Genomic DNA, 12,382 nt, shown 5'->3' on the forward strand with positions numbered 1-12,382 from the left:
CACCTCTTTCCACCAAGCATTAAGAGTGGAAAGGCATAGATCCACACAAAGAGATGGAGGGAATTAAACACACAGTTCCAGGAGGTTTTCATCGCCCCTTGAGTCCGCCTTGACAGTCACCCCGGCTGCTGAATATTTCACTGAATACTACTGCATGTTAGGAATAGGGCAACCTCATATTCACTCGCAAGCTCAGCCCGTTGCCTGGATTAAACTTACATCTGTATGTCTTGTGCTCAGCATAAAGCGGCACAGTGCACACCAAGAGAAGGGAGGAGAGAGGGAGAGGGAGGGAATGTGGTGGGAGGGATTTTCAGAGAGCTACAGCAGCGTGAGAGAGCAAGGCATTGAAATCTGTTGTGTTCACAGCAGCTCTCTTAAGAAAAGGGTAGTGCATTTTTGCCTTGCAGTGTGTTTTAATATAGTTTATTCAGTCAGGAGAAAAGGGGGGGCGGGGGGAGCTGAGCGCTCACTGGTCAAGACTTTGCAATAGCCTATGGCCCCAGAAAAGGGGGCTCTCACGTGGGTCTATTCAACTGCCCATGAAATATTCATTATGTAACTTTATCTGTAACAATATATATCAAAGGCAGGGCTGTCAAAGACATAACCGAGATGCTGTGTTTTTGTCTATACTGCTTTATTATTTGATCTCTGATGAAAATATTGTAACGGATTGAAAGAAACTGAATCTTCAACTGAGCAAAGAAATACTTGCATGATACAGCTGCTGTTTATTAATATTTAAACATCTGGTATTACTGGTTATTATAAACTGATCTGATGAACAATTAAAGCATTAGGTGAGGTGAGTAGGCGCGGAAAGAGTGAATAGTAAAAATATGATAATGGCTGGGGGTTGAAAATAAACACCACAGTAATTGGACGCAACGCAACAGTGGCTGCAGATTGAAGAGACAGTAAATGAGACACAAGCTCGCAGTAATATAATACTGAAGCTTATCTGTGTGGACCAGCTAGTGCGCCAAGGAGATAATTAAAAGAGATGCCATCAGCAGCAGACATGTGTAGTAAAGCAGTCGAAGAAGCAAACCTCCTTCAAAGGAATCCAGCAAACAGGCTGTTGCTAACTGACAGCCCTATTCTTGGAGCCATGACCTTTTGGTCTCCTGGACTTAAATAGACGCTTGAGGGGGAAAGGTGGTTTAATTCAACTGAAATCTGATTTGAATTTCACACCGTGTGCAGAGAAGCCAAGCTCAAGTTGGCCTTTCGAAGACTCTTTCCTGTAACAAAGACAGAGTGAGGAGTTTAAAGGGTGGCCGTCGAAACAACATCGCATTGAATGTGCGACTGCATATCAATCTCAGCAGCGGCAGCAGAAGCAACATATAGGCAAGATCAATGGGCTCTTGTCAGCTTTGCAGGGTTATGTCCCGCACTTTGGGATAGGGTGGTAGGATACACATGTGCCATTCCCTCCACCAAGGCTCTCTGCTTATTTTGATAAAGCCGTTGAGCATGAGAGCAGGACCTGGCATCCCTTTACCACAGGGTACACTCACTGCCAGTGCTGTGGAAACGTGATGCCACAATCGACGCCCCCGGGAGTCGTGACATAGGGACGGTACTGAACAGAGGTAGGCCAGGGACAGGCGCTCAGGCTGCACAGATACAGTGTCAGCCTTGTGATCCACGCTAAGCCCACATAATAAGCCTGACAAAAATCCCACATATAAACATGTTCTCAACATCCAGCCTACGGCCCGGCTAACAATATTCAAGCAATGAGGTACAACCTTTGTCCTACAGTATATTTTTGGGCCTTTTACCACTCAGCCATGGCTTTTCATGGCTACTGAAACCATGTGATGACTGATTTCTTGTCATTACTCCACCATATAAGTCCTTTGTTAACCCTTGATTTATCTTCATCTGAAAATCTACACTTTTTTTGAATGTTGTGTAATGTAAGATACAGCAATCAATATGAGCATGCATCATCTTAGTGACTACTGATCCATCACCTAAATGAATCCATAGAACAATTTTTCATGTATAGCTTATCCCGGCGTTTTGTCCAGCTGACAGACTCGCACCACCAGATGCAAACCACATCATAACAGTCTGTATTTATCATCTTTATTCATTTTGACAGTCCTGTAAAATATCTAAAACAAAAATTACACAACACCACACACAGTGCCTTGTTATTACTAAATACACCAGCAGCTATAAACTACTACAAAAAAAATATGCCAACAGAGTGAGCAACAAATATGCTCAATCCAATAAACCATGCTTGTCACACTTAGTATGATTTAATAATTCACAACAGGCACATCTGCCAACTTTCTTTAGATTGACAGCATGCGTTTCATTCCCTTTGACTATATCTGGAAAACAGAAAAAGGACCAAAACACCAGATCACCAGGAGAGACTAGCATTAAAGATGACTGACACCTTATCCCTGAACGGTGATGTGTATGGTTCAAAATGTTAGAAGGTGTTACTGTGAGCATGCCTGACTACTTCGACTGCTGTCAAGTGAAGAAGTTATTAGTGAAACCTTTCATATCTCTTTTGTTAGAAACCTGCGACCATGCCCACTTAACATGCAACACTCCTGCAGAGATGATATTGCCGAAAGGGAGATCTTTCGCCTGCGTGACACTCCCACTCCATAAACCACCTCTGTATTTATTTCATTACTGAAGTTTTAACTTGCACGATACATCAAAAATTGCACTACAGAGGGCACACTGCCTGCTCCTGAACCCAAAGTCAAAGTCAGTCTGAACAAATGCTTACACGTGTATTATCTCATTTTTCACGCACACTTTAAATCAGGATTTCTTTTCTCAACACTGTTATTGAGCAAATACTGGCCTGACCTATGAGCAGCTTTGTGTTCATTCAGTCTGTTGGAGGAAATTGGGAACGAACCTCTATTAATTCTATTCAAGTCACAAAATAAATCCGTCATAAAGGATGTTGAACTATAAGTGCCGCAAGATAAATCGCTAATTAGTGACATTGTGTTTAGGGTGGGCACAGCAGGGTGAATTTGCTCAACCCAATGCACGGCTGTTTTTTTACGATAAAAAGTGATTTTTTATCAATGCAGAGAGAAAGAAGTGAACAATACCTGAAAACCAAATCCTATCAGTTCCCATTGTTAGTTCTGGACTCAGTAGCTGGCAAATCTCAGAGGAAAGAAATCCATCTCCTCCCACTCCACATGTTATCACAACGGCCACCCTTGTGTCGTGGCCTTCCTCTCCTTGCTTTGATTAAGTGTCTGATTTGTGGTTACCCCCCCCCCCCCAAAATAAATATACCAAGCTGCTAAAATCCTTTTCAGACCCTTAATCACTGTGAGCCCTGATGGGGCTCCTGCACTTTGCGGGGGAGGAAGAGGAGAGAAAAGATGAAGATATATAGCAGAACATTCGTGTTTCACGACTACAGCAGAGTAAAATTCACCAGTACCAACAGCAGCACTCTTTTTCAGGAGTGTGCGGACAGAGAAGGAAAACAAAAGGAGCAGGAAAACAAAACACCTAAAGATAACAATATTCAGATTCAAATTCACCATGTAGCCCAAAAAAAAAATAAATAAATAAATAAAAAGCTGCAGAAACATATCCCACTTACTGACAATCCTACATTCCTTACCAATACTAGAAAGGAAATCTGCAGAACACCTACACAGTTAAAATTATTGGTTGCGTTCTGTTCATCCTTGCAGCCCTGATCGGGAAGAAGCGTTGGCAATCAATGACGCCATACTATAATGAAGCCTCAGTGGTCCGTTCGGGCTGTGCAGGAGTTTTTACTCAGACAACAGGCCTCTCCCAAACTACAGCCCACATTACTGCAGCTAAGGCGCACATTGGCAGAGAGGGGAAGACAGATACTTTAATCAACAGAGCGTTAGAAAACTACTCTGACCACAGAGGTACTGTGTGTTACGGCCGTGTGAGCTCTAAAAATAGACACTGGCTCTTCTGAATCAATGCTACACAATGAGCCTAGATAAAATACACCCTTAGCTACTGAGAGGGGAAAAGGACTCCCAAATATGACATATGTCACCACAGAGAGTGTCTCATGTTGTCTTTCACTAGTTTGCTCTCCGGGGCGGTCTGCGTACCTCCATCGAGCTGGGTTTGGCACATGGAACTGGCATCGAGAGTTGCTGCAGGGTGCTAGGCCTCATCTGTCCAAGCTAGTTTAGCAAACACTGGCTTTCTGCAGCCTTCTGTAGGGAATACCGCAGAGATCCTCTGGAAAAGATACCTTTGAAATCTGCAATTAAACTGGGGTAATACATCTTAAAGAAATGAGTCATTCAAGCTGGGTAAACAGAATAACCTACAATCGTGAATATTAAGTCACAGATGGTTCAGCTGCTTCATCTCGCTCTGGCTCAGCCTTCTTTCTCTCTACTTCTCTTACTGTTAACTTAAGAAAGCGTATCCCGGCCAGGACAATGTCATTTGTGGTAGGCGGTGTTCATTTGTGCAGTGTATACCACGCTGTAGAGAATGGCCACAGTTGTATCATGTGCAACTGTTGACCAGCTGTCCAATGGAGGTTTAAGTTCCCCTTACTGAGGGTTTAACTGAACAGCATTAGCAAGGTGAAAAGGATAGCGTCCCTGAGATGGGGGTGCCAATACTGCAGTATATGGGTTTCATAAACATTTTGTTTAGTTTCTGTACTTTAATAAAAACTCTACTATTTTCTGATCTGAATGAACTCAACTGTAACAAAGAGGTACTGATGGTTTTACGTAGTCATACAAATACAAACAATGTAGAAAATTGTGTTTAGCTGAGGCTAAATACTATGTGACTGATTCTGGGAATTCCTGAGGAAACCAAAGAGTGAAGAGAGACACACAGGTCACATCTGTGAGTAGCGAGTGCTGCAATTCTTAACTCTCCAGTGAACATGACAGATTCCCCACAGACAGCAGGGCTCAGGAGGAGTTGTCGTTTCAGCTGTCCCTGCTGACACATCTAACAGAGCAGGAGAGCTGAGACAATCAAAAATAGATGACAGGGAACCCCTGTACTTATGTAATATAAAGTCATTACTATGCCCCTTTGGCTTTAGCTAAAGAGGCTCTGTAAAAAAAAACAAATACATTAAATACAGGAAAATAGTATCTATGAATAACATATCTGGCATATTCATTTGTTTATTGTATTTTTAATGGATTACTGCAATGGAGTAAATATAGCAAATATGTTAAGCATTACAAAACAGCAGTGATCTCACAGCCATGTAGGGATGTCAGTATCACCGCTTGTGTAACAAAGTGTGCTTCAACCAAACAGGGCTGTTACACAGTCCCAGTAGCACGCTCACTCATCTGAAGGAAGGGAGAGTGAGTGGAGGAAGCAGAATAATGTGTCCAGTTCAATGGAAGATCCTCCCTGCCTGCCTGTGTGTGTTTGTCCTACCTAAGGCAATGTTCACACAGAGAAGCGTTGCTAGGCTGAAATGCTTTTTTTATTGCATACATTTCACTGGAAAGATGTGGTCGCTTGTTCTTGGAGTCCTGGGATCTTGCGTCTAGACTGTTTTAAGAAACCTGGGTTCAACTACTGGTGAAGGGATCTGGTTTAAAACCCACAGCCCTTAAACAAAGAAGATGAAGAAAACAAAAAACACAAAACAAGACTTACAAGGCTGGTATTTCTGCCCTGGACTGTCACTTTTTCAATTGGAATTGGATTTTATTTAGTCAGCTTCTGAAATCAAATGTGTTATATCATAGGGATAAATTCTGGGACTACTTCTGTTCTGATACCTACACGCGTGTTAGCACAATATCTGCTAACATAGCACCTCTCTCTTTCTTTGTCTACAAATAAGAGAAACACTTTCAGTCAGACCTAATCTAATTTTAGCAACCTGCTATACAGCTTACTGTAGCTCCTTATAGCTTACTGTAGCTCCTTATATGATCTGTAAAATCCCTCACTGTTTTAAAGTTTAACAGAATCACCAGAAACACCTCTTTACACAAATACAGCAACTTGTTGGCCCAAATACCTCCCATATTACATCTCCCTCTAAAATGTGGGTGTTATTTTTCATGAATGTGTATTTTTTGACATAACTTACAGGTTTATTCACATAACTGAAGTTTGACTTTTTATTACGTATGCCAATGACACATTTTATTAGCCAATTAGCCAAGTTGGCTAAAATGGTTTACAGAAGTAATTTATTTAGTAGAAAAAGCTAGTGGACTGTGTATTTTTGTGGTTTAAAAAGACCAACAGTGTGTTTTTTTGGGAATGCGGTTGTGGTATGTTATTTTCATGCAATTGGCTACTTAGTTACTAGCTAGATACAGTAAAGCTCAAGTCAAATGAAAGGCTTTTGGACTCTTCTAGTTGTTCTTTCATGCGGATTGTCAACACTGAAACTCTCCACTTGTCAGAAGCACAAAGATAACATTATTATTATAATACTATTCGATTCTTGTTTATATAAATGTGTATTTTCATATTTTTTATTAATGTAATAATTCTCATCCTATCTTTAAGGTAGAGTGAGAAAACCCTGAAAGTGGTTCATTTACTATGATGAGATAATCTCAATACTGGTTTGTGTGGGCTCACCTGACCTGTTTGATAATACTAGAGTAATAAATTGAATAATATTTGCATTCATGTGATTTAACTGAAAAATGAACCGAGATATTTACTATATATAACAGATTAGTAGTGAACAATTGATTGAAAAGAACATTTTGGAAATTCTACTGGTATTGGGTTAGGGTGATGACCTCGGGTATGTACTGACGAGGAGGCTAAAACTCATAGGCACTAGCGTCGGTCGCAAGTGTGTCTCTTAAGGTGTCGGGGAGTGAGGTTTACTCACTGCACAGCATCGTTGGCTTCCGTTACACAAACACAGATCTATTACAGTATTTTGTGTTTTATAGCAAATTCCATTTGAACATAAGCTTTTGATGGTCCTGTCACACAAGTGTTGAATAAAAGGGATTAATCCAAGCTTATGAAACAGATGGTTCCTACTGAGTCAGTGTCCCTTGATGGCGTCTACGAGTGTAACATATAGAAACAAGGCAGATCTATATTGCTGACAGATTGGGGTTAGTAAATCCCTGAGCTTGACATTCAGAGAGGTCAAACCAGCTCAAACCTGTTGCCTGGTGGTCCTGCCTGATGTCTCACAAACTCTATGACCAGACACCTTAAAATAACAAAGGAACAATCTGAGAGGAAATTTCAGGCAGAACAGAGTATGCATAAATGTTACATCTTAAAACCAAGAAGGGAAATAATGAAATAAAACATGAAATTAGGGCAAAACTGTAGTAGTTTCAGAGAAGTGGATTCATTCAAATTGGATATAGTGTATTCTCATGTTAAAACCAATAAAAATAGAATCAGAAGGATCAAAAGAGCAAAACAGATCAATGTGCCATCAGCTGATACTAAGATGCTATGAGAAATGTGGGTAAGAAGGGAGGGAGTTTCCCATCAAATGCAGAACAAAGCAACGAAAGGAAATATGAGTAAGATGACCAAAAACTAAATTTTCAAACATTAATTGTGTTTTATACTGTACAGTACACGTACATCAAACAAAGTTAGGATCTGGTTTGACATATCGGTCAAGCGTGAAACAGAAAATGTTCCTCTACATTAAATTTGAAAGGGTGACCACAAAACCACAGAAATGTACTAAAGCTTCGTTCTTCACAGGGATAGACTTAGACTTATGAATGAGAAAAACATTGGCCATGTATTCATAGCACAGGACAAGTGCAGCACTTTACTGCAGGTTATTTCTTGTTGCCTAAGACCCGACTCTTTTGTGTTATGGATTTCCAACAAATTTAACACTGATGCAGCGCTTTCTAGTGTTCAATGAGAAGTTCAAGAAAGAAAGAAACAGACTTGGCCCTGGGAGGACTTTTAAACAAACAAAACTTCACATTTTATTCAGAGATTAAACTTGACAGTTCAGGAAATATGTGCTCAATGTTGTTAAATAACACATTTTATGGGATTCAAAACGACAACAGCACAATTCTAAAGCCTGAGTGTCTAAAAGGGTGAGGACAGGGGAGGGCTTCCTACCCCCTGTCACTACTGGGTATTCAGAAAGTGCAGAGCTATCCTCCCCGCAGCCTCCAGTGACTCACACACACACGCACTTTATGACACAAAGAAAAACACAAGGTTAATGCAGAAACACATGAAAGAGTAAAGGTAAGAGAATTTGAGGAAGAGCAATGATAATACAGATGTAAAAGCATGATCAGCGAAAGCTATTTAAAACATGTCCCAAAATTGTGCTTCTGGCTAAAAGTAAGCAGTATGATGAAGTAGACAACTGGTATAATGCTCCTACTTTTTAAATTTAAGGAACAACAACAAAAACAACAGGGCCTGTGTTACACATAGGGAACAAACACTTGCTAAATTGAAAAATAAATCAGTACAAACAATCCTGATTATCCTGCAGGTAATTACCATTTGAACCCCCATCTAACAATTTGTGTTCTCAGTTAAAACTACAGAAATTGAAACACCGGAAGCAAGCTAATACAAAGGCTTACCAATCAGAAAGTAATCAGTAGTAACCAATGATGACAATGACCAATGACACTATTCATGTTACAATAATCACAAAAAGGTGAGACTATCCACATGGCCAATTCAGGAAGCTATAAATGATGCACTAACCTATAAACTGTGATCATGAGGACATTTTGTGCAGCCTGCATAAATAAGAGGCTTAAATTGAAATACAACTACAACCAAAACAAAATAGAATTGTGTAATCCTTGGCATTCCCACCTCTTGTGCCCACGCAACACTTCTGACTAGAACACTTTGACAAGCTGTCAGACTAGGCCAGCCCGAGGTATCTCAAAGAGGAACTGGAGATGTCACCAGTGGAAACCAAATCTATATCACTCCAAATACCTAAACATGACCTTCCACTCTGGTGACAAAGATAAAGCACGGCCACTTCTGCATCTCTCACCAGCGCAGCAGCTCTGCGAGGCAGTGGGCTTGAGGTAAAGTAGTGGATGAATGGGTTAGGCTGCAGCCCGTTCAGCTGTTTCCAGCTGCAGCTGTGGATACGAGTAGAGTTGCTAAATTTAGCTTCGGAGTAGGGGATCGCCTGAAGGAAAACGTCACAGTTGCCCGTGCTGACACACATGATGTAGCACTGCTGAGATTGAGGGGGGAAAAATTCAGTTTAGAGTGGTTCAGTGCAGATGTATGTTCTCACCAAAAGGATCACACACACACACACACACACACACACACACACACACACACACACACACAGAAAAAGGTAAACGAGAGGGAGATTGGTAAAGTGTGTGACAGTAAGAAAGAAAGAGATAAATGAGTTAGGATATTAAGTTTGAATGATGCTTTCAAGCAGAAGCAATGAACCCTAAAGAAATATGAAACATTCCTCCATGCTGCCCCCTACTGACAAAGCTACTATTTTACATTGTTTTGGTCTTCTTTTTCTCTAGCGTCACTTCTCTAAACTCGAGAGAAACTTATAAATATCAAAAGTAGTTTAGTCAGGAGGATGTTCAACACTCGCTGTCTGCAGTAAATGCATTATGGTACTGAGTGCAGTTGGAGGTTTTTGGAATATGTTTCAACTTGATAACGTAGTAACTGCACCATCTAGTGGAGACCAGCTGTTATTACAGATCTACTCTGCTACATTATGGCTCAGTGGATTTAACATCTAGATCCTGTTTTCTATTTGGTGAGGAAAAAATTAAAGACCAATGTAGAGGGGTTTTTTTAGAATTTCTGTCCATGTTTGCTTAAACTTGCATTAGATCTGACATGATTAGTCAACTGACAAAAAAAATGAACTGGCAACTATTTTGATAATTGATAAATCAGCATTTTTTCCAGCCAAAACGTCAGTCACTCTACAGTTGCAGCTTCTCGTATGTGAGAGTTTTCTGTTTCTATGTTTTATCTCATTGATTCTATTTTGGGTTTTGGACAGTTGATCGGGCAAAACAAAACACTTCAAAACACGTCAACAAACCTTCTCAAAGACCCCCATAAAACACTTTGCGGTCCAGGGCAGAGCGCCTTAGGTTTCAGAAGCAGCTGTGACAATGTCTAACAGTATGATGAGAGGCTAGTACACCACTGTCCCCACTCAAGAGTTATTCCCCACGGTTTGTCATCATGCCTCTTTGCCACCCATCACCATTGGCACTGAACATAATGAGCCCAAAGCTCTGCATGGAGCTTTCATTGCGGGTTGATTGTTTCTCTATTGTGTATAACATATAGAAACAAGGCAAAAGGAAAGGAAAATAAATTATGCATTACACAGCTATTTTGTATAAATGAGGCTTAAGAAGTAAGATGAAACCAGGAACAGACTCTGCGAGCCTGATCTCCTCTGGTAGACTGTTTCAGTGTAGGGGACGCTGATAATAAAGGCCCTGTCTCCTTTGGTTTTTGAATATTAAGCAATGCCCTACCAGAGGATCTCTGTCTGCGTCCTGGCTCATAAGGGGATAAAATCTCAGAGTTATAAAAAGGTGCTAGCCCATGCCTGGCCTTAAAAGAAATTAGAATAAATTAAAGGATGCAAGGATGCTAAAACTGATGATATGGTCATATTTTGTTTTGCAGAGAGTTAAAAGTGGTGCTGCAGCATTGGACTAATTTGCGATGAACTGAGAAGGTAAACGCGTGGATGAGTTTTTTCAGATCTGTGGCTTGGCTATATTTCTTAAATGATAAAAAACAAGTGGTCAAAAACTACCCCAAGATTTCTGGCCGAGGGCTTAGCATAAGTTGCTAGTTCATCTAGGTTTTCTATGATTTGAGTTCTATAAGCCGGGAGACCAAGTACGCCAACATCTGCTTTTGTAAGATTTAATTGTAGGAAGTTGTGTGACAATTTATTTCAGCAAAGCATTTGTGAAGGGTTGCAGCGTTAGCCTGATCACCGGGTCTGACTGGGATATAGAGCTGTGTGTCACTGGCAAAACAGTGAAATTGTCCTATGTATTTAAAGATCCCGAGGGACACCATAGAGCATATGCTTGTGGCCGATGAAAATGAGCCGGCCATTGTCACAGAGAAACATCTGTTAGATAGCTAGGACCTGAACCTGTTTAAGGCTACGACAATGATTCCTACTTTGAATATTTTAAATGAGTTACTGTCTGACAGTGTGTGCCACTTTTTCTAGTTCTTTAGATCAAAATGACAATTTAGAAACTATTCTAATTGAGAAATTATTCAAGATGGAGGGATATATTTTTGTTTGTTTGTTTGTTTTGTTTTTAAAAGGAGAGGTTCAACCAGAGCCGGGGGACATGAGCCGGAGGTCAAGGAGCTATTTACAATATTCAACATGAAAGGGCCAACTGTGGGCATAATCTTCTTCAGTAGTCTGGTAGGGATCACATCCAGTAGGCACGTAGGCAAGACGACTTCATGTGGTTAACCATTTCACTGAGGACAGAAAAAGAGATAATGATTTAAAGGATATAAAATCACATGATCTGTGGGTTAAAGGCTCTGGGACAGATCGGTTTTGGGCACAGCTGTTAACTTCAATTTTTTAAAAAGTTTATTAGTAAAAAATACCTTAAACCGCTCACAATGGTCGGATAATGTAAGCAAGTTAGTGTTAGGAGGGGCACCAACAATCCGGTCTAGTGTTTTAAATAATACTTTTGGGTTTAACGCATTCTGAGTGATCAAGATGGAAAAGAAAAGTTGAAGTTTGCAGGCCTTCCATTTGCACGCCTCTTTGTGTACCTCTCTTCTCTTTAGGGAGCAAGTGGGATTAATGTCATTTTCGCTAGAACTATTAAACACAGTACTAAAAACCTGTCTAACCAAGGGTCAAAAACATTCAAACTTTTAGGTGTACTTCATTACATACATGTGAAAAAAAAATTTTAAGACATAGTGTGTCCACCTGCCCATCAAAGCTTTTCACAATGAGTGTACTGTACAACGCTTAAGTGGAGGTCATTATCGTGTCGATTAGTGTTAAGTCACTCCAGAAATCTACACTCCCACACTCAACCTCCATGAAGCTTAAACAGGAGACGCAAGGCTTCCTGTCTCGCCTCACTGAACTCCAGCTGGCTGCTTTACCTGCTGCCTGGCTCTTTCAGTCAGGGGACATAGACACTAGGGAAAGTTTTCTGGTGTCCAAATGGGCCTGCTGAGTGGTAGTATTTTGTTTCAAGAGCAACATAATGGAAATAGAGTAATCCTTCTCCTTAATTTGGATTGCACAATATTTACAACCTTAAAACCACACAATCAGGAATATTTGATGAAGGACAGCTTAGTACCACTAATAAACACACTAATATATGACTAGACTATT

At 40.5% G+C, this 12,382-nt stretch overlaps 1 protein-coding gene across 4 annotated transcripts in view; it reads right to left on the minus strand.

Annotated features, from left to right (window-relative positions):
* Window positions 1-12,382, minus strand: part of kcnab2a (potassium voltage-gated channel subfamily A regulatory beta subunit 2a) — a 75,224-nt gene that overhangs the window by 27,987 nt on the left and 34,855 nt on the right. The window lies entirely within an intron of this gene.

This window comes from Micropterus dolomieu, linkage group LG18, assembly GCF_021292245.1.
Source record: "Micropterus dolomieu isolate WLL.071019.BEF.003 ecotype Adirondacks linkage group LG18, ASM2129224v1, whole genome shotgun sequence".
NCBI classification, from domain to species: Eukaryota; Metazoa; Chordata; class Actinopteri; order Centrarchiformes; family Centrarchidae; genus Micropterus; species Micropterus dolomieu.